Source organism: Lathamus discolor, unplaced genomic scaffold, assembly GCF_037157495.1.
Source record: "Lathamus discolor isolate bLatDis1 unplaced genomic scaffold, bLatDis1.hap1 Scaffold_66, whole genome shotgun sequence".
In the NCBI taxonomy this organism is placed as follows: Eukaryota; Metazoa; Chordata; class Aves; order Psittaciformes; family Psittacidae; genus Lathamus; species Lathamus discolor.
The window spans coordinates 918,928-937,051 of record NW_027069383.1 but is presented as its reverse complement, the minus strand read 5'-3'; positions in this window follow the sequence as shown (position 1 = coordinate 937,051).

The window sequence follows — 18,124 nt, the reverse complement described above, 5'->3', positions numbered from 1 at the left end:
GCTGCAGTGCCCAACTTTACTTAGGGATGCAGTGCCCCCCTTACTTAGGGCTGCAGTGCCCACCTTGCTTGGTTTTACAGTGCCCACCTTACTTAGGGCTGCAGTGCCCACCCTGCTTGGTTTCACAGTGCCCAACTTACTTAGGGCTGCAATGCTCAACTTCACTTAGGGCTGCAGTGCCCCCCATACTTACGGCTGCACTGCCCACCATACTTAGGGATGCAGTGCCCACCTTACTCGGTTTTACAGTGCCCAACTTACTTAGGGCTGCAGTGCCCTCCTTACTTCGGGCTGCAGTGGCCAACTTCCTTAGGGCTGCAGAGCCCACCTTACTTGGTTTTACAGCGCCCAACTTACTTAGGGCTGCAGTGCCCAACTTTACTTAGGGCTGCAGTGCCCACCATACTTAGGGCTGCAGTGCCCACCTTCCTTAGGGCTGCAGTGCCCACCTTACTTGGTTTTACAGTGCCCACCTTACTTAGGGCTGCAGTGCCCACCTTGCTTGGTTTTACAGTGCCCAACTTACTTAGGGCTGCAGTGCTCACCTTACTTATTCGTACAGTGCCCAAATTACTTCGGGCTGCAGTGCCCAACTTTACTTAGTGCAGCAGTGACCACCTTACTTTATGCTGCTATGCCCACCATACATAGGGCTGCAGTGCCCACCTTGCTTGGTTTTACAGTGCCCAACTTACTTAGGGCTGCAGTGCCCAACTTTACTTAGGGCAGCAGTGCCCACCTTACTTAGGGCTGCACAGCCCACCTTGCTTAGTTTTACAGTGCCCAACTTACTTAGGGCTGCAGTGCCCAACTTTACTTTGCGCTGCAGTGCCCAACTTACTTAGGGTGCAGGGCTCACCTTAGGTCTGCAGTGCCCAACATACTTAGGACTGCAGTGCCGAGCCACATTACGGCTGAAGTGCCCAACTTACTTAGGGCTTCAGTGCCCACCTTACTTGGTTTTACAATGCCCAACTTACTTAGGGCTGCAGGGCCCAACTTTACTTAGGGCTGCAGTGCCCAACTTACTTAGGGCTTCAGTGCCCACATTACTTAGGGCTGTACTGCCTACCATACTTGGTTTTACAGTGCCCAACTTTAGTTAGGACTGCAGTGCCCAACTTTACTTAGGGGTGCAGTGCCCACCATAGATAGGGCTGCAGTGCCCACCTTCCTTAGGGCTAGAGTGCCCACCTTATTTAGTTTTACAGTGCCCAACATACTTAGCGCTGCAGTGCCCAACTTTACTTAAGGCTGCAGTGCCCACTTTACTTAGGCCTGCAGTGCCCACCATACTTGGTGTTACAGTGCCCACCTTACCTAGGGCTGCAGTGCCCAACTACACTTAGGGCTACACTGCCCACCATACTTAGGGATGCAGTGCCCTCCTTACTCGGTTTTACAGTGCTCAACTTACTTAGGGCTGCAGTGCCCAACTTTACTTAGGGCTGCAGTGCCCACCTTACTTAGTTGTACAGTGCCCAAATTACTTAGGGCTGCATTGCCCACCTTATTTAGTTTTACAGTGCTCAACTTACTTAGGGCTGAAGTGCCCATCTTACTTGGTTTTACAGTGCCCAACTTACTTCGGGATGCAGAGCTCAACTTTACTTAAGGCTGCAGCATCCAACTTACTTAGGGCTGAAGTGCCCACCTTACTTAGGTCTGCAGTGCCCAAATTTCTTAGCACTACAGTGCCTAGCCAATTAACGGCTGCAGTGCCCAACTTACTTAGGGCTTCAGTGCCCACCTTACTTAGGGCTGTACTGCCTACCTTACTTGGTTTTACAGTGCCCAACTTAGTTAGGGCTGCAGTGCCCAACTTTACTTAGGGGTGCAGTGCCCACCATAGATAGGGCTGCAGTGCCCAACTTCCACAGGGCTGCAGTGCCCACCTTATTTTGTTTTACAGTGCCCAAATTACTTACGGCTGCAGTGCCCACTTTACTTAGGCCTGCAGTGCCCACCTTACTTGGTGTTACAGTGCCCACCTTACCTAGGGCTGCAGTGCCCAACTACACTTAGGGCTACACTGCCCACCATACTTAGGGATGCAGTGCCCACCTTACTCGGTTTTACAGTGCTCAACTTACTTAGGGCTGCAGTGCCCAACTTTACTTAGGGCTGCAGTGCCCACCTTACTTAGTTGTACAGTGCCCAAATTACTTAGGGCTGCATTGCCCACCTTATTTAGTTTTACAGTGCTCAACTTACTTAGGGCTGAAGTGCCCATCTTACTTGGTTTTACAGTGCCCAACTTACTTCGGGATGCAGAGCTCAACTTTACTTAAGGCTGCAGCATCCAACTTACTTAGGGCTGAAGTGCCCACCTTACTTAGGTCTGCAGTGCCCAAATTTCTTAGCACTACAGTGCCTAGCCAATTAACGGCTGCAGTGCCCAACTTACTTAGGGCTTCAGTGCCCACCTTACTTAGGGCTGTACTGCCTACCTTACTTGGTTTTACAGTGCCCAACTTAGTTAGGGCTGCAGTGCCCAACTTTACTTAGGGGTGCAGTGCCCACCATAGATAGGGCTGCAGTGCCCACCTTCCACAGAACTGCAGTGCCCACCTTATTTTGTTTTACAGTGCCCAAATTACTTAGGGCTGCAGTGTCCAACTTTACTTAGGGCTGCAGTGCCCACCTTACTTAGTTGTACAGTACCCAAATTACTTAGGGCTGCAGTGCCCACCTTACATCAGGCTGAAGTGGCCACCTTCCTTAGGGCTGCAGTGCCCACCTTACTTGGTTTTACAGTGCCAAAATTACTTAGGGCTGCAGTGGCCAACTTTACTTAGGGCTGCAGTGCCCACCTTACTTAGTTGTACAGTGCCCAAATTACTTAGGGCTGCAGTGCCCAACTTAGGGCTGCAGTGCCTCCCTTACTTAGGGCTGCAGTGCCCACCTAGCTTGGTTTTACAATGCCCAACTTACTTTGGGCTGCAGTGCCCACCAAACTTATGGCTGCAGTGCCCAACTTTACTTAGGGCTGCAGTGCCCACCATACTTAGGGCTGCAGTGGCCACCTTCCTTAGGGCTGCAGTGCCCACCTTGCTTGGTTTTACAGTGCCCAAATTACTTAGGGCTGCAGTGTCCAACTTTACTTAGGGCTGCAGTGCCCACCTTACTTAGTTGTACAGTACCCAAATTACTTAGGGCTGCAGTGCCCACCTTACATCAGGCTGAAGTGGCCACCATCCTTAGGGCTGTAGAGCCCAAATTACTTGGTTTTACTTTGCCCAACTTAATTAGGCTGCAGTGCCCACCATACTTAGGGCTGCACTGGCCACCTCCCTTAAAGCTGCAGTGCCCACCATACCTAGGACTGCAGTGCCCACCTTACTCGGTTTTACAGTGCCCAACTTACTTAGGTCTGCAGTGCCCACCTTACTTAGGGCTGCAGTGCCCACCTTACTTGGTTTTACAGTGCCCAACTTACTTAGGGCTGCAGTGCCCAAATTTTCTACGGGCTGCAGTTCCCACCATACTTAGGGCTGCAGTGCCCACCTTACTTGGTTTTACAGTGCCCAAATTACTTAGGGCTGCAGTGTCCAACTTTACTTAGGGCTGCAGTGCCCACCATGCTTAGGTCTGCAATGGCAACCTTCCTTTGGGCTGCTTTGCCCACCTTGCTTGGTTTTACAGTGCCAACTTACTTAGGGCTGCAGTGCCCAACTTTACTTAGAGCTGCATTGCCCACCTTACTTAGGGCTGCACAGCCCACCTTGCTTGGTCTTACAGTGCCCAACTTACTTAGGGCTGCAGTGCCCAACTTTACTTAGAGCTGCATTGCCCACCTTACTTAGGGCTGCACAGCCCACCTTGCTTGGTCTTGCAGTGCCCAACTTACTTAGGGCTGCAGTGCCCAACTTTACTTTGGGCTGCAGTGCCCAACTTACTTAGGGTGCAGTGCTCACCTTAGGTCTGCAGTGCCCAACATACTTAGGACTGCAGTGCTGAGCCACATTACGGCTGAAGTGCCCAACTTACTTATGGCTTCAGTGCCCACCTTACTTGGTTTTACAATGCCCAACTTACTTAGGGCTGCAGTGCCCAACTTTACTTAGGGCTGCAGTGCCCAACTTACTTAGGGCTTCAGTGCCCACATTACTTAGGGCTGTACTGCCTACCATACTTGGTTTTACAGTGCCCAACTTACTTAGGGCTGCAGTGCCGGCCTTGTTTGGTTTTACAGTGCCCAATTTACTTAGGGCTGCAGTGCCCACCTTACTTGGTTTTACAGTGCCCAAATTACTTAGGGCTGCAGTGTCCAACTTTACTTAGGGCTGCAGTGCCCACCATGCTTAGGTCTGCAATGGCAACCTTCCTTTGGGCTGCTTTGCCCACCTTGCTTGGTTTTACAGTGCCAACTTACTTAGGGCTGCAGTGCCCAACTTTACTTAGAGCTGCATTGCCCACCTTACTTAGGGCTGCACAGCCCACCTTGCTTGGTCTTACAGTGCCCAACTTACTTAGGGCTGCAGTGCCCAACTTTACTTAGAGCTGCATTGCCCACCTTACTTAGGGCTGCACAGCCCACCTTGCTTGGTCTTACAGTGCCCAACTTACTTAGGGCTGCAGTGCCCAACTTTACTTTGGGCTGCAGTGCCCAACTTACTTAGGGTGCAGTGCTCACCTTAGGTCTGCAGTGCCCAACATACTTAGGACTGCAGTGCTGAGCCACATTACAGCTGAAGTGCCCAACTTACTTATGGCTTCAGTGCCCACCTTACTTGGTTTTACAATGCCCAACTTACTTAGGGCTGCAGTGCCCAACTTTACTTAGGGCTGCAGTGCCCAACTTACTTAGGGCTTCAGTGCCCACATTACTTAGGGCTGTACTGCCTACCATACTTGGTTTTACAGTGCCCAACTTACTTAGGGCTGCAGTGCCGGCCTTGTTTGGTTTTACAGTGCCCAATTTACTTAGGGCTGCAGTGCCCAACTTTACTTAGGGCTGCAGTGCCCACCTTCCTTAGGGCTAGAGTGCCCACCGTATTTAGTTTTACAGTGCCCAACATACTTAGCGCTGCAGTGCCCAACTTTACTTAAGGCTGCAGTGCCCACTTTACTTAGGCCTGCAGTGCCCACCTTACTTGGTTTTACAGTGCCCACCTTACCTAGGGCTGCAGTGCCCAACTACACTTAGGGCTGCACTGCCCACCATACTTAGGGATGCAGCGCCCACCTTACTCGGTTTTACAGTGCTCAACTTACTTAGGGCTGCAGTGCCCAACTTTACTTAGGGCTGCAGTGCCCACCACACTTAGGGCTGCAGTGGCCACCGTCCTTAGGGCTGCAGTGCCCACCTTACTTGGTTTTACAGTGCCCAAATTACTTAGGGCTGCAGTGCCCAACTTTACTTAGGGCTGCAGTGCCCACCTTACTTAGTTGTACAGTGCCCAAATTACTTAGGGCTGCATTGCCCACCTTATTTAGTTTTACAGTGCTCAACTTACTTAGGGCTGAAGTGCCCATCTTACTTGGTTTTACAGTGCCCAACTTACTTCGGGATGCAGAGCCCAACTTTACTTAAGGCTGCAGCATCCAACTTACTTAGGGCTGAAGTGCCCACCTTACTTAGGTCTGCAGTGCCCAAATTTCTTAGCACTACAGTGCCTAGCCAATTAACGGCTGCAGTGCCCAACTTACTTAGGGCTTCAGTGCCCACCTTACTTAGGGCTGTACTGCCTACCTTACTTGGTTTTACAGTGCCCAACTTAGTTAGGGCAGCAGTGCCCACCTTCCTTAGGGCTGCAGTGGCCACCTTACTTGGTTTTACAGTGTCCAACATACTTAGGGCTGCAGTGCCCAACTTTACTTAGGGATGCAGTGCCCACCTTTCTCCGGTGTGCAGTGCACACCTTACTTAGTTTTACAGTGCCCAACTTACTTAGGGCTGCAGTGCCCAACTTTACTTAGGGATGCAGTGCCCCCCTTACTTAGGGCTGCAGTGCCCACCTTGCTTGGTTTTACAGTGCCCACCTTACTTAGGGCTGCAGTGCCCACCTTGCTTGGTTTCACAGTGCCCACCTTACTTAGGGCTGCAGTGCCCACCTTGCTTGGTTTCACAGTGCCCAACTTACTTAGGGCTGCAATGCTCAACTTCACTTACGGCTGCAGTGCCCCCCATACTTACGGCTGCAGTGCCCACCTTACTTAGGGCTGCAGTGATCACCTTACTTGGTTTTACAGTGCCCAACTTACTTAGGGCTGCATTGCCCTCCTTACTTCGGGCTGCAGTGGCCAACTTCCTTAAGGCTGCAGAGCCCACCTTACTTGGTTTTACAGTGCCCAACTTACTTAGGGCTGCAGTGCCCAACTTTACTTAGGGCTGCAGTGCCCACCATACTTAGGGCTGCAGTGCCCACCTTCCTTAGGGCTGCAGTGCCCACCTTACTTGGTTTTACAGTGCCCACCTTACTTAGGGCTGCAGTGCCCACCTTGCTTGGTTTTACAGTGCCCAACTTACTTAGGGCTGCAGTGCTCACCTTACTTATTCGTACAGTGCCCAAATTACTTCGGGCTGCAGTGCCCAACTTTACTTAGTGCAGCAGTGACCACCTTACTTTATGCTGCTATGCCCACCATACTTAGGGCTGCAGTGCCCACCTTGCTTGGTTTTACAGTGCCCACCTTACTTAGGGCTGCAGTGCCCACCTTGCTTGGTTTTACAGTGCCCAACTTACTTAGGGCTGCAGTGCCCAACTTTACTTTGGGCTGCAGTGCCCAACTTACTTAGGGTGCAGTGCTCACCTTAGGTCTGCAGTGCCCAACATACTTAGGACTGCAGTGCCGAGCCACATTACGGCTGAAGTGCCCAACTTACTTAGGGCTTCAGTGCCCACCTTACTTGGTTTTACAATGCCCAACTTACTTAGGGCTGCAGGGCCCAACTTTACTTAGGGCTGCAGTGCCCAACTTACTTAGGGCTTCAGTGCCCACATTACTTAGGGCTAGAGTGCCTACCATACTTGGTTTTACAGTGCCCAACTTTACTTAGGACTGCAGTGCCCAACTTTACTTAGGGGTGCAGTGCCCACCATAGATAGGGCTGCAGTGCCCACCTTCCTTAGGGCTAGAGTGCCCACCGTATTTAGTTTTACAGTGCCCAACATACTTAGCGCTGCAGTGCCCAACTTTACTTAAGGCTGCAGTGCCCACTTTACTTAGGCCTGCAGTGCCCACCTTACTTGGTTTTACAGTGCCCACCTTACCTAGGGCTGCAGTGCCCAACTTTACTTAGGGATGCAGTGCCCCCCTTACTTAGGGCTGCAGTGCCCACCTTGCTTGGTTTTACAGTGCCCACCTTACTTAGGGCTGCAGTGCCCACCTTGCTTGGTTTCACAGTGCCCAACTTACTTAGGGCTGCAATGCTCAACTTCACTTAGGGCTGCAGTTCCCCCCATACTTACGGCTGCAGTGCCCACCTTACTTAGGGCTGCAGTGATCACCTTACTTGGTTTTACAGTGCCCAACTTACTTAGGGCTTCAGTGCCCACATTACTTAGGGCTGTACTGCCTACCATACTTGGTTTTACAGTGCCCAACTTTAGTTAGGACTGCAGTGCCCAACTTTACTTAGGGGTGCAGTGCCCACCATAGATAGGGCTGCAGTGCCCACCTTCCTTAGGGCTAGAGTGCCCACCTTATTTAGTTTTACAGTGCCCAACATACTTAGCGCTGCAGTGCCCAACTTTACTTAAGGCTGCAGTGCCCACTTTACTTAGGCCTGCAGTGCCCACCATACTTGGTGTTACAGTGCCCACCTTACCTAGGGCTGCAGTGCCCAACTACACTTAGGGCTACACTGCCCACCATACTTAGGGATGCAGTGCCCTCCTTACTCGGTTTTACAGTGCTCAACTTACTTAGGGCTGCAGTGCCCAACTTTACTTAGGGCTGCAGTGCCCACCTTACTTAGTTGTACAGTGCCCAAATTACTTAGGGCTGCATTGCCCACCTTATTTAGTTTTACAGTGCTCAACTTACTTAGGGCTGAAGTGCCCATCTTACTTGGTTTTACAGTGCCCAACTTACTTCGGGATGCAGAGCTCAACTTTACTTAAGGCTGCAGCATCCAACTTACTTAGGGCTGAAGTGCCCACCTTACTTAGGTCTGCAGTGCCCAAATTTCTTAGCACTACAGTGCCTAGCCAATTAACGGCTGCAGTGCCCAACTTACTTAGGGCTTCAGTGCCCACCTTACTTAGGGCTGTACTGCCTACCTTACTTGGTTTTACAGTGCCCAACTTAGTTAGGGCTGCAGTGCCCAACTTTACTTAGGGGTGCAGTGCCCACCATAGATAGGGCTGCAGTGCCCAACTTCCACAGGGCTGCAGTGCCCACCTTATTTTGTTTTACAGTGCCCAAATTACTTACGGCTGCAGTGCCCACTTTACTTAGGCCTGCAGTGCCCACCTTACTTGGTGTTACAGTGCCCACCTTACCTAGGGCTGCAGTGCCCAACTACACTTAGGGCTACACTGCCCACCATACTTAGGGATGCAGTGCCCACCTTACTCGGTTTTACAGTGCTCAACTTACTTAGGGCTGCAGTGCCCAACTTTACTTAGGGCTGCAGTGCCCACCTTACTTAGTTGTACAGTGCCCAAATTACTTAGGGCTGCATTGCCCACCTTATTTAGTTTTACAGTGCTCAACTTACTTAGGGCTGAAGTGCCCATCTTACTTGGTTTTACAGTGCCCAACTTACTTCGGGATGCAGAGCTCAACTTTACTTAAGGCTGCAGCATCCAACTTACTTAGGGCTGAAGTGCCCACCTTACTTAGGTCTGCAGTGCCCAAGTTTCTTAGCACTACAGTGCCTAGCCAATTAACGGCTGCAGTGCCCAACTTACTTAGGGCTTCAGTGCCCACCTTACTTAGGGCTGTACTGCCTACCTTACTTGGTTTTACAGTGCCCAACTTAGTTAGGGCTGCAGTGCCCAACTTTACTTAGGGGTGCAGTGCCCACCATAGATAGGGCTGCAGTGCCCACCTTCCACAGAACTGCAGTGCCCACCTTATTTTGTTTTACAGTGCCCAAATTACTTAGGGCTGCAGTGTCCAACTTTACTTAGGGCTGCAGTGCCCACCTTACTTAGTTGTACAGTACCCAAATTACTTAGGGCTGCAGTGCCCACCTTACATCAGGCTGAAGTGGCCACCTTCCTTAGGGCTGCAGTGCCCACCTTACTTGGTTTTACAGTGCCAAAATTACTTAGGGCTGCAGTGGCCAACTTTACTTAGGGCTGCAGTGCCCACCTTACTTAGTTGTACAGTGCCCAAATTACTTAGGGCTGCAGTGCCCAACTTAGGGCTGCAGTGCCTCCCTTACTTAGGGCTGCAGTGCCCACCTAGCTTGGTTTTACAATGCCCAACTTACTTTGGGCTGCAGTGCCCACCAAACTTATGGCTGCAGTGCCCAACTTTACTTAGGGCTGCAGTGCCCACCATACTTAGGGCTGCAGTGGCCACCTTCCTTAGGGCTGCAGTGCCCACCTTGCTTGGTTTTACAGTGCCCAAATTACTTAGGGCTGCAGTGTCCAACTTTACTTAGGGCTGCAGTGCCCACCTTACTTAGTTGTACAGTACCCAAATTACTTAGGGCTGCAGTGCCCACCTTACATCAGGCTGAAGTGGCCACCATCCTTAGGGCTGTAGAGCCCAAATTACTTGGTTTTACTTTGCCCAACTTAATTAGGCTGCAGTGCCCACCATACTTAGGGCTGCACTGGCCACCTCCCTTAAAGCTGCAGTGCCCACCATACCTAGGACTGCAGTGCCCACCTTACTCGGTTTTACAGTGCCCAACTTACTTAGGTCTGCAGTGCCCACCTTACTTAGGGCTGCAGTGCCCACCTTACTTGGTTTTACAGTGCCCAACTTACTTAGGGCTGCAGTGCCCAAATTTTCTACGGGCTGCAGTTCCCACCATACTTAGGGCTGCAGTGCCCACCTTACTTGGTTTTACAGTGCCCAAATTACTTAGGGCTGCAGTGTCCAACTTTACTTAGGGCTGCAGTGCCCACCATGCTTAGGTCTGCAATGGCAACCTTCCTTTGGGCTGCTTTGCCCACCTTGCTTGGTTTTACAGTGCCAACTTACTTAGGGCTGCAGTGCCCAACTTTACTTAGAGCTGCATTGCCCACCTTACTTAGGGCTGCACAGCCCACCTTGCTTGGTCTTACAGTGCCCAACTTACTTAGGGCTGCAGTGCCCAACTTTACTTAGAGCTGCATTGCCCACCTTACTTAGGGCTGCACAGCCCACCTTGCTTGGTCTTACAGTGCCCAACTTACTTAGGGCTGCAGTGCCCAACTTTACTTTGGGCTGCAGTGCCCAACTTACTTAGGGTGCAGTGCTCACCTTAGGTCTGCAGTGCCCAACATACTTAGGACTGCAGTGCTGAGCCACATTACGGCTGAAGTGCCCAACTTACTTATGGCTTCAGTGCCCACCTTACTTGGTTTTACAATGCCCAACTTACTTAGGGCTGCAGTGCCCAACTTTACTTAGGGCTGCAGTGCCCAACTTACTTAGGGCTTCAGTGCCCACATTACTTAGGGCTGTACTGCCTACCATACTTGGTTTTACAGTGCCCAACTTACTTAGGGCTGCAGTGCCGGCCTTGTTTGGTTTTACAGTGCCCAATTTACTTAGGGCTGCAGTGCCCACCTTACTTGGTTTTACAGTGCCCAAATTACTTAGGGCTGCAGTGTCCAACTTTACTTAGGGCTGCAGTGCCCACCATGCTTAGGTCTGCAATGGCAACCTTCCTTTGGGCTGCTTTGCCCACCTTGCTTGGTTTTACAGTGCCAACTTACTTAGGGCTGCAGTGCCCAACTTTACTTAGAGCTGCATTGCCCACCTTACTTAGGGCTGCACAGCCCACCTTGCTTGGTCTTACAGTGCCCAACTTACTTAGGGCTGCAGTGCCCAACTTTACTTAGAGCTGCATTGCCCACCTTACTTAGGGCTGCACAGCCCACCTTGCTTGGTCTTACAGTGCCCAACTTACTTAGGGCTGCAGTGCCCAACTTTACTTTGGGCTGCAGTGCCCAACTTACTTAGGGTGCAGTGCTCACCTTAGGTCTGCAGTGCCCAACATACTTAGGACTGCAGTGCTGAGCCACATTACAGCTGAAGTGCCCAACTTACTTATGGCTTCAGTGCCCACCTTACTTGGTTTTACAATGCCCAACTTACTTAGGGCTGCAGTGCCCAACTTTACTTAGGGCTGCAGTGCCCAACTTACTTAGGGCTTCAGAGCCCACATTACTTAGGGCTGTACTGCCTACCATACTTGGTTTTACAGTGCCCAACTTACTTAGGGCTGCAGTGCCGGCCTTGTTTGGTTTTACAGTGCCCAATTTACTTAGGGCTGCAGTGCCCAACTTTACTTAGGGGTGCAGTGCCCACCTTCCTTAGGCTAGAGTGTCCACCGTATTTAGTTTTACAGTGCCCAACATACTTAGCGCTGCAGTGCCCAACTTTACTTAAGGCTGCAGTGCCCACTTTACTTAGGCCTGCAGTGCCCACCTTACTTGGTTTTACAGTGCCCACCTTACCTAGGGCTGCAGTGCCCAACTACACTTAGGGCTGCACTGCCCACCATACTTAGGGATGCAGCGCCCACCTTACTCGGTTTTACAGTGCTCAACTTACTTAGGGCTGCAGTGCCCAACTTTACTTAGGGGTGCAGTGCCCACCATACTTAGGGCTGCAGTGGCCACCTTCCTTAGGGCTGCAGTGCCCACCTTACTTAGTTGTACAGTGCCCAACTTACTTAGGGCTGCAGTGCCCAACTTTAAGTAGGGCTGCAGTGCCTACCTTACTTAGGGCTGCAGTGCCCACCTTGCTTGGTTTTACAGTGCTCAACTTACTTAGGGCTGCAGTGCCCACCATACTTAGGGCTGCAGTGCTCACCTTTCTTAGGGCGGCAGTGCCCACCATACCTAGGACTGCAGTGCCCACCTTACTCGGTTTTACAGTGCTCAACTTACTTAGGGCTGCAGTGCCCAACTTTACTTAGGGCTGCAGAGCCCACCATACTTAGGGCTGCAGTGCCCACCTTACTTGGTTTTACAGTGCCCAAATTACTTAGGGCTGCAGTGTCCAACTTTACTTAGGGCTGCAGTGCCCAACTTTAAGTTGGGCTGCAGTGCCTACCTTACTTAGGGCTGCAGTGCCCACCTTACTTGGTTTTACAGTGCCCAAATTACTTAGGGCTGCAGTGCCCAACTTACTTAGGGCTGCAGTGCCCAACTTTAAGTAGGGCTGCAGTGCCTACCTTACTTAGGGCTGCAGTGCCCACCTTACTTCGGGCTGCACTGGCCACCTCCCTTAGGGCTGTAGTGCCCAACTTCCTTGGTTTTACAGTGCTCAACTTACTTAGGGCTGCAGTGCCCAGCTTACATCGGGCTGAAGTGGCCACCATCCTTAGGGCTGTAGAGCCCAAATTACTTGGTTTTACTTTGCCCAACTTAATTAGGCTGCAGTGCCCACCATACTTAGGGCTGCAGTGCTCACCTTTCTTAGGGCTGCAGTGCCCACCATACCTAGGACTGCAGTGCCCACCTTACTCGGTTTTACAGTGCTCAACTTACTTAGGGCTGCAGTGCCCAACTTTACTTAGGGCTGCAGAGCCCACCATACTTAGGGCTGCAGTGCCCACCTTACTTGGTTTTACAGTGCCCAAATTACTTAGGGCTGCAGTGTCCAACTTTAAGTAGGGCTGCAGTTCCTACCTTACTTAGGGCTGCAGTGCCCACCTTACTTGGTTTTACAGTGCCCAACTTTACTTAGGGCTGCAGTGCCCACCATACTTAGGGCTGCAGTGCCCACCATACATAGGGCTGCAGTGCCCTCCTTGCTTGGTTTTACAGTGCCCAACTTACTTAGGGCTGCAGTGCCCACCTTACTTCGGGCTGCACTGGCCACCTCCCTTAGGGCTGTAGTGCCCAACTTCCTTGGTTTTACAGTGCTCAACTTACTTAGGGCTGCAGTGCCCACCTTACTTCGGGCTGAAGTGGCCACCATCCTTAGGGCTGTAGAGCCCAAATTACTTGGTTTTACTTTGCCCAACTTAATTAGGCTGCAGTGCCCACCATACTTAGGGCTGCAGTGCTCACCTTTCTTAGGGCTGCAGTGCCCACCATACCTAGGACTGCAGTGCCCACCTTACTCGGTTTTACAGTGCCCAACTTACTTAGGTCTGCAGTGCCCACCTTACTTAGGGCTGCAGTGCCCACCTTACTTGGTTTTACAGTGCCCAACTTACTTAGGGCTGCAGTGCCCAAATTGTCTAAGGGCTGCAGTGCCCACCATACATAGGGCTGCAGTGCCCACCTTCCTTAGGGCTGCAGTGCCCACCTTATTTAGTTTTACAGTGCCCAACTTACTTAGGGCTGCAGTGCCCACCTTACTTATTTGTACAGTGCCCAAATTACTTAGGGCTGCAGTGCCCACCTTGCTTGGTTTCACAGTGCCCAACTTAGTTAGGGCTGCAGTGCCCACCTTACTTAGTTGTACAGTGGCCAAATTACTTAGGGCTGCAGTGCCCACCTTACTTAGGGCTGCAGTGCTCACCCTGCTTGGTTTTACAGTGCCCAACTTACTTAGGGCTGTAGTGCCCAACTTTACTTAGGGCTGCAGTGGCCGCCATACACTAACCCTAACCCTAACAATAATCTTAAAAACAAGCCCCACCCTAACCGTAACCCTTACCCTAAACCAGACCCTAAAGCTGACTTTAACCCTGGACTTAACTCCGACCCTATTGTTAACTTCAGTTAGTTCACTAACCCTAACCCTAACCCTAACCCTAACTCTAACCCTAAACCTAACTTTAACACAGGGGTTAACTCCATTCCTAGTGTTAACTCCAGTTAGTGTTAACCCTAAAATTAACCTTAACCCTGGGGTTAAGTCTGCCCCTAGGGTTAACTCCGGTTAGGTTTAACCCTTAACATAAACCTAACCCTAATCTTAACCCTGGGGTTAACTCCACCCCTAGGGTTAACTCCAGTTAGGTTTAACCCTAACCATAAACCTAACCCTAACCATGCAGTTAACTCTGACCTTATGGTTAACTCCGGTTAGTATTAACCCTAACCCTATCCTTAACCCGAGAGTTAACTCTGCCCATAGGGATAACTCGATTAGGGTTAACCCTAAACCTAACACTAACCCTAATCCTGGGTTGAACTCTGCCCCTATGGTTAACTCCGATTAGGGTTAACTGTAACCCTAACCATAACCCTGACCCTACGTTTAACTCCGTCCTTACGATTAATTCCGATTAGGTTTAACACTAACACTAACCCTAACCCTTCGGTTAACTACAACCCTTGGGTTAACTCCGCTTAGGTTTAACCATATCCCTAACCCTAACCGTGTGATTAACTCCACCCCCAGGGTTAACTCGGGTTCGGTTTAACCCTAAACATAAACCTAACCCTATTCCTAACCCTGGGGTTAACTCTGAACCTAGGGTCAACTCCGGTTAGGGTTAAGTCTAACCCTAAACTTAACCCCAGTGTTAACTCCGACCCTAGCGTAAATTCCGGTAAGGGTTAACTATAACCCTAACCCTAACCCTTACCCTGGGATTAACTCTGCTGTAGGGTTAACTCCGGTTAGGGTTAATACTAACCCAAACACTATTCCTGAACCTAAACCTAACCCTAACCCTATGCCTAACCCAGCCTAAACCTAACCTTAACCCTATCCCCTAACCCGAACCCTACCCCAACCATAACCCTAACCCTAGCCCTACTCTAACCCTAACCCTAACCCTGAATTTACGGTTAACTCCACGCCTAGGGTTAACTCCTATTCGGGTTAACACTAATCCAAACCCTAAACCTAACCCAATCACGGGAGTTAACTCTGCAACTAGGATTGCCATGGGTTAAGGTTAACCCTAAATTTGATCCTAACTATAATCCTAACCCTAAACCTAACCCAGTGGTTAACTAGGCCAGAAGGGTTAACACCAGCTATGGTTAAACCGAAGCCTAAACCTAAGCATAACCTTAACCCTAAGACTAAACCTAACACTTCGCCCCTAGGGTTAACTCTGCTTAGGTTTAACACTAACCCTAACTCTAAACGTAAACCTAATCCTAACCCTAAAACTAATCCTAACAGTAACCCTAACCCGACACCCAAAACCTAACCATAACCCTAACGCTAAGGCTCAACCTGGTGTTAACTCCACCCCTAGGGTTAACTCCGGTTACAGTTAACCCTAACCCTATGCCTAACCCTAACACGTAACCCTAAACCTAACCCAATCCCTAAACATAACACCTAACCCTAACTCTAAAAGTAACCCTAACCCTAATCCTAACCCTAACACTAAAAATAACCATAACCCTAACTCTAGGTTAGGATTAACCCTAACCCTAACCTTAATCCTAACCGCTAACACTAAGCCTAACCATTAACCCTAAACCTAACCCTATCCCTTACTGCTAATGCTAACCCGAACACCTAAACCTAAACTTAAACCTAACCCTAACCCTGACCAGCCTAATCATAATCCTACCCCTAATGCTCACCGTAACCATACCCGAACCCTAACCCAGACTAACCATAATCCTATCCCTATTCCTAACCGTAACCATAACCCTAGTGTTAGCTCCGCCCATTGGGTTAACCCAGATTAGGGTTAACCCCAACCCTAACTGTAACCCTAGGGTTAACTCTGTCCCTAGGGTTAATTCCAAATAGGGGCAACCCAAACCCTAACCCTAACACTAACCCTGCGGTTAACTCTGCCCCTAGGGTTAACTCTGTTTAGAGCTATCCCTAACCCTAACCCTAATTCTAACTGTAAACCTAACACTAACCCTAACCCTGCGGTTAACTCCCCCCGAAGGGTTAACTCCAGTTAGGGTTAACCTATAGCCCTAACCTTAACCCTAACCCTAATAATAAACATAACCATAACCAGCTACCCTAACCGTAAAGCTTACACTAAACCTGACCCTAAACCTAGCCCTAACCCTAACCTTAACCCTGGACTTAACTCCGCCCCTAGTGTTAACTCCAGTTAGTGTTAACCCTAAACGTAACGTTAACCCTGGGGTTAAGTCTGCCCCTAGGGTTAACTCCAGTTAGGTTTAACCCTAAACATAAACCTAACCCTAACCATGGAGTTAACTCCGCCCTTACGGTTAACTCCGGTTAGTGTTAACCCTAACCCTATCCTTAACCCTAGGGTCAACTCCGCCCATAGGGATAACTCAGATTAGGGGTAACACTAAACCTAACACTAACCCTAATCCTAGGGTGAACTCCACCCCTATGGTTAACTCCAGTTAGGGTTAACCGCAACGTTAACCCTAACACTAGCCCTATGTTTAACTCTGTCCCTAGGCTTAATTCCGATTAGGTTTAACACTAACCCTAACCCTTGGGTTAACTACGCCCCTAGGGTTAACTCCGCTTAGGTTTAACCATAACCCTGACGCTAACCCTAGGTTTAATTCTGCCCATAGGGTTAATTCCGATTAGGTTTAACACTAACCCTAACCCTAATCCTAACCCTGTGATTAACTCTGCCCCCAGGGTTAACTCGGGTTAGGTTTAACCCTAAACATAAACCTAACCCTAATCATAACCCTGGGGTTAACTCCACCCCTAGGGTTAATTCCTGTTAGTGTCAACACTAACCCAAACCCTAACCCTAACACTAAACCTATCCCTAACCCTAACCCTAATCCTAAACCAGCCTAACCCTAACCTTAACCCTATTCCCTTACCCTAACCCTACCCTAGCCCTAAACCTAACCGTAACCCTGAACCAATGGTTAGCTCCTCCCCTAGCGTTAACTCCTATTCGGGTTAACTATAATTCCAACCCTAAACCATACCCTATCACTGGGGTTAACTCCGCAACTAGGATTGCCATGGGTGAGAGTTAACCCTTAGCCTAATCCTAAACATAACCCAAACCCTAACCATAACCCTGCGGTTAACTAGGCCCGAAGGGTAAACTCCCATTAGGGTTAACCCTAAACCTAAGCCTAACCCTAAGCATAACCCTAACACTAAGACTAACCCTAACCCTAACCTTAACACTAAACCTGTCCCTAACATTAACACTTACCCTAACCCTGAGCCTAAACCTAAACCTAATGCTAGCCCCTAACCCTAAAGGTAACCCTAACCCAGCCTAACCGTAACCGTAACCCTAACACTAACCATAACCCTAACCCAAGGGTTAACTCCGCCCCTAGTTAACTCTGGTTAGGGTTAACCTAACCCTAAACTTAAGTCTAACGCTAAGACTAAACCTAACCATAACCCTAACCCTAAACCTGGGATTAAACCCGCCCCTACGATTAATTCCGATTAGGGTTAATGCAAACCCTAAGCCTAAACCTAACCCTGGGGTTAACTCCCCCCCTAGGGTTAACTCCGGTTAGAGGTAACCCTAACCTTAACCCTAACCGTAACCCTAACCCCAACCCTAACCCCTAACCGTAACACTGACCTTAACCCTAAGACCTAACACTAACCCTAATCCTAACCCAGCCTAACCATAACCCTAACTTAATCCTGACCGTAATCCTAATCCTAACCCTAACCCTGGGGTCAAATCCGCCCGTAGGGTTAACTCTGGCTAAGGTTAACCCTAAACCTAACCTTAATCCTAACTGTAACACTAACCCTAACCCTAAGGCTCAACCTGGTGTTAACTCCACCCCAAGGGTTAACACCAGTTACGGTTAACCCTAACCCTATCCCGAACCCTAACACGTAACCCTAAACCTAACCCTATCCCTAAACCTAACACATAACCCTAGACCTAATCCTGTACCTAACCCTGACCCTGACTCTAACCCTAAACCTAACCCTAATTCAGAAACTAACCCTACCCGTGATCCTAAGCCGTATAATATTCATGGACCACGACCTGCCGTATCCAGCCCTTCTGGGTCTCGGCATTGGCCCAAGCCACGTCCATGATTCTGAGCCTCATGAACCAATCCGTGGTGAAGCTGGGAGGGAGTGGAAGAGCAGGGATTGGAGCCATAGGACAAGGGCTGATGGGTTCCGAGAGGGAATTGCAGGCTGGAGATAAGGAAGGGATTCCCTAAGAGGGTGC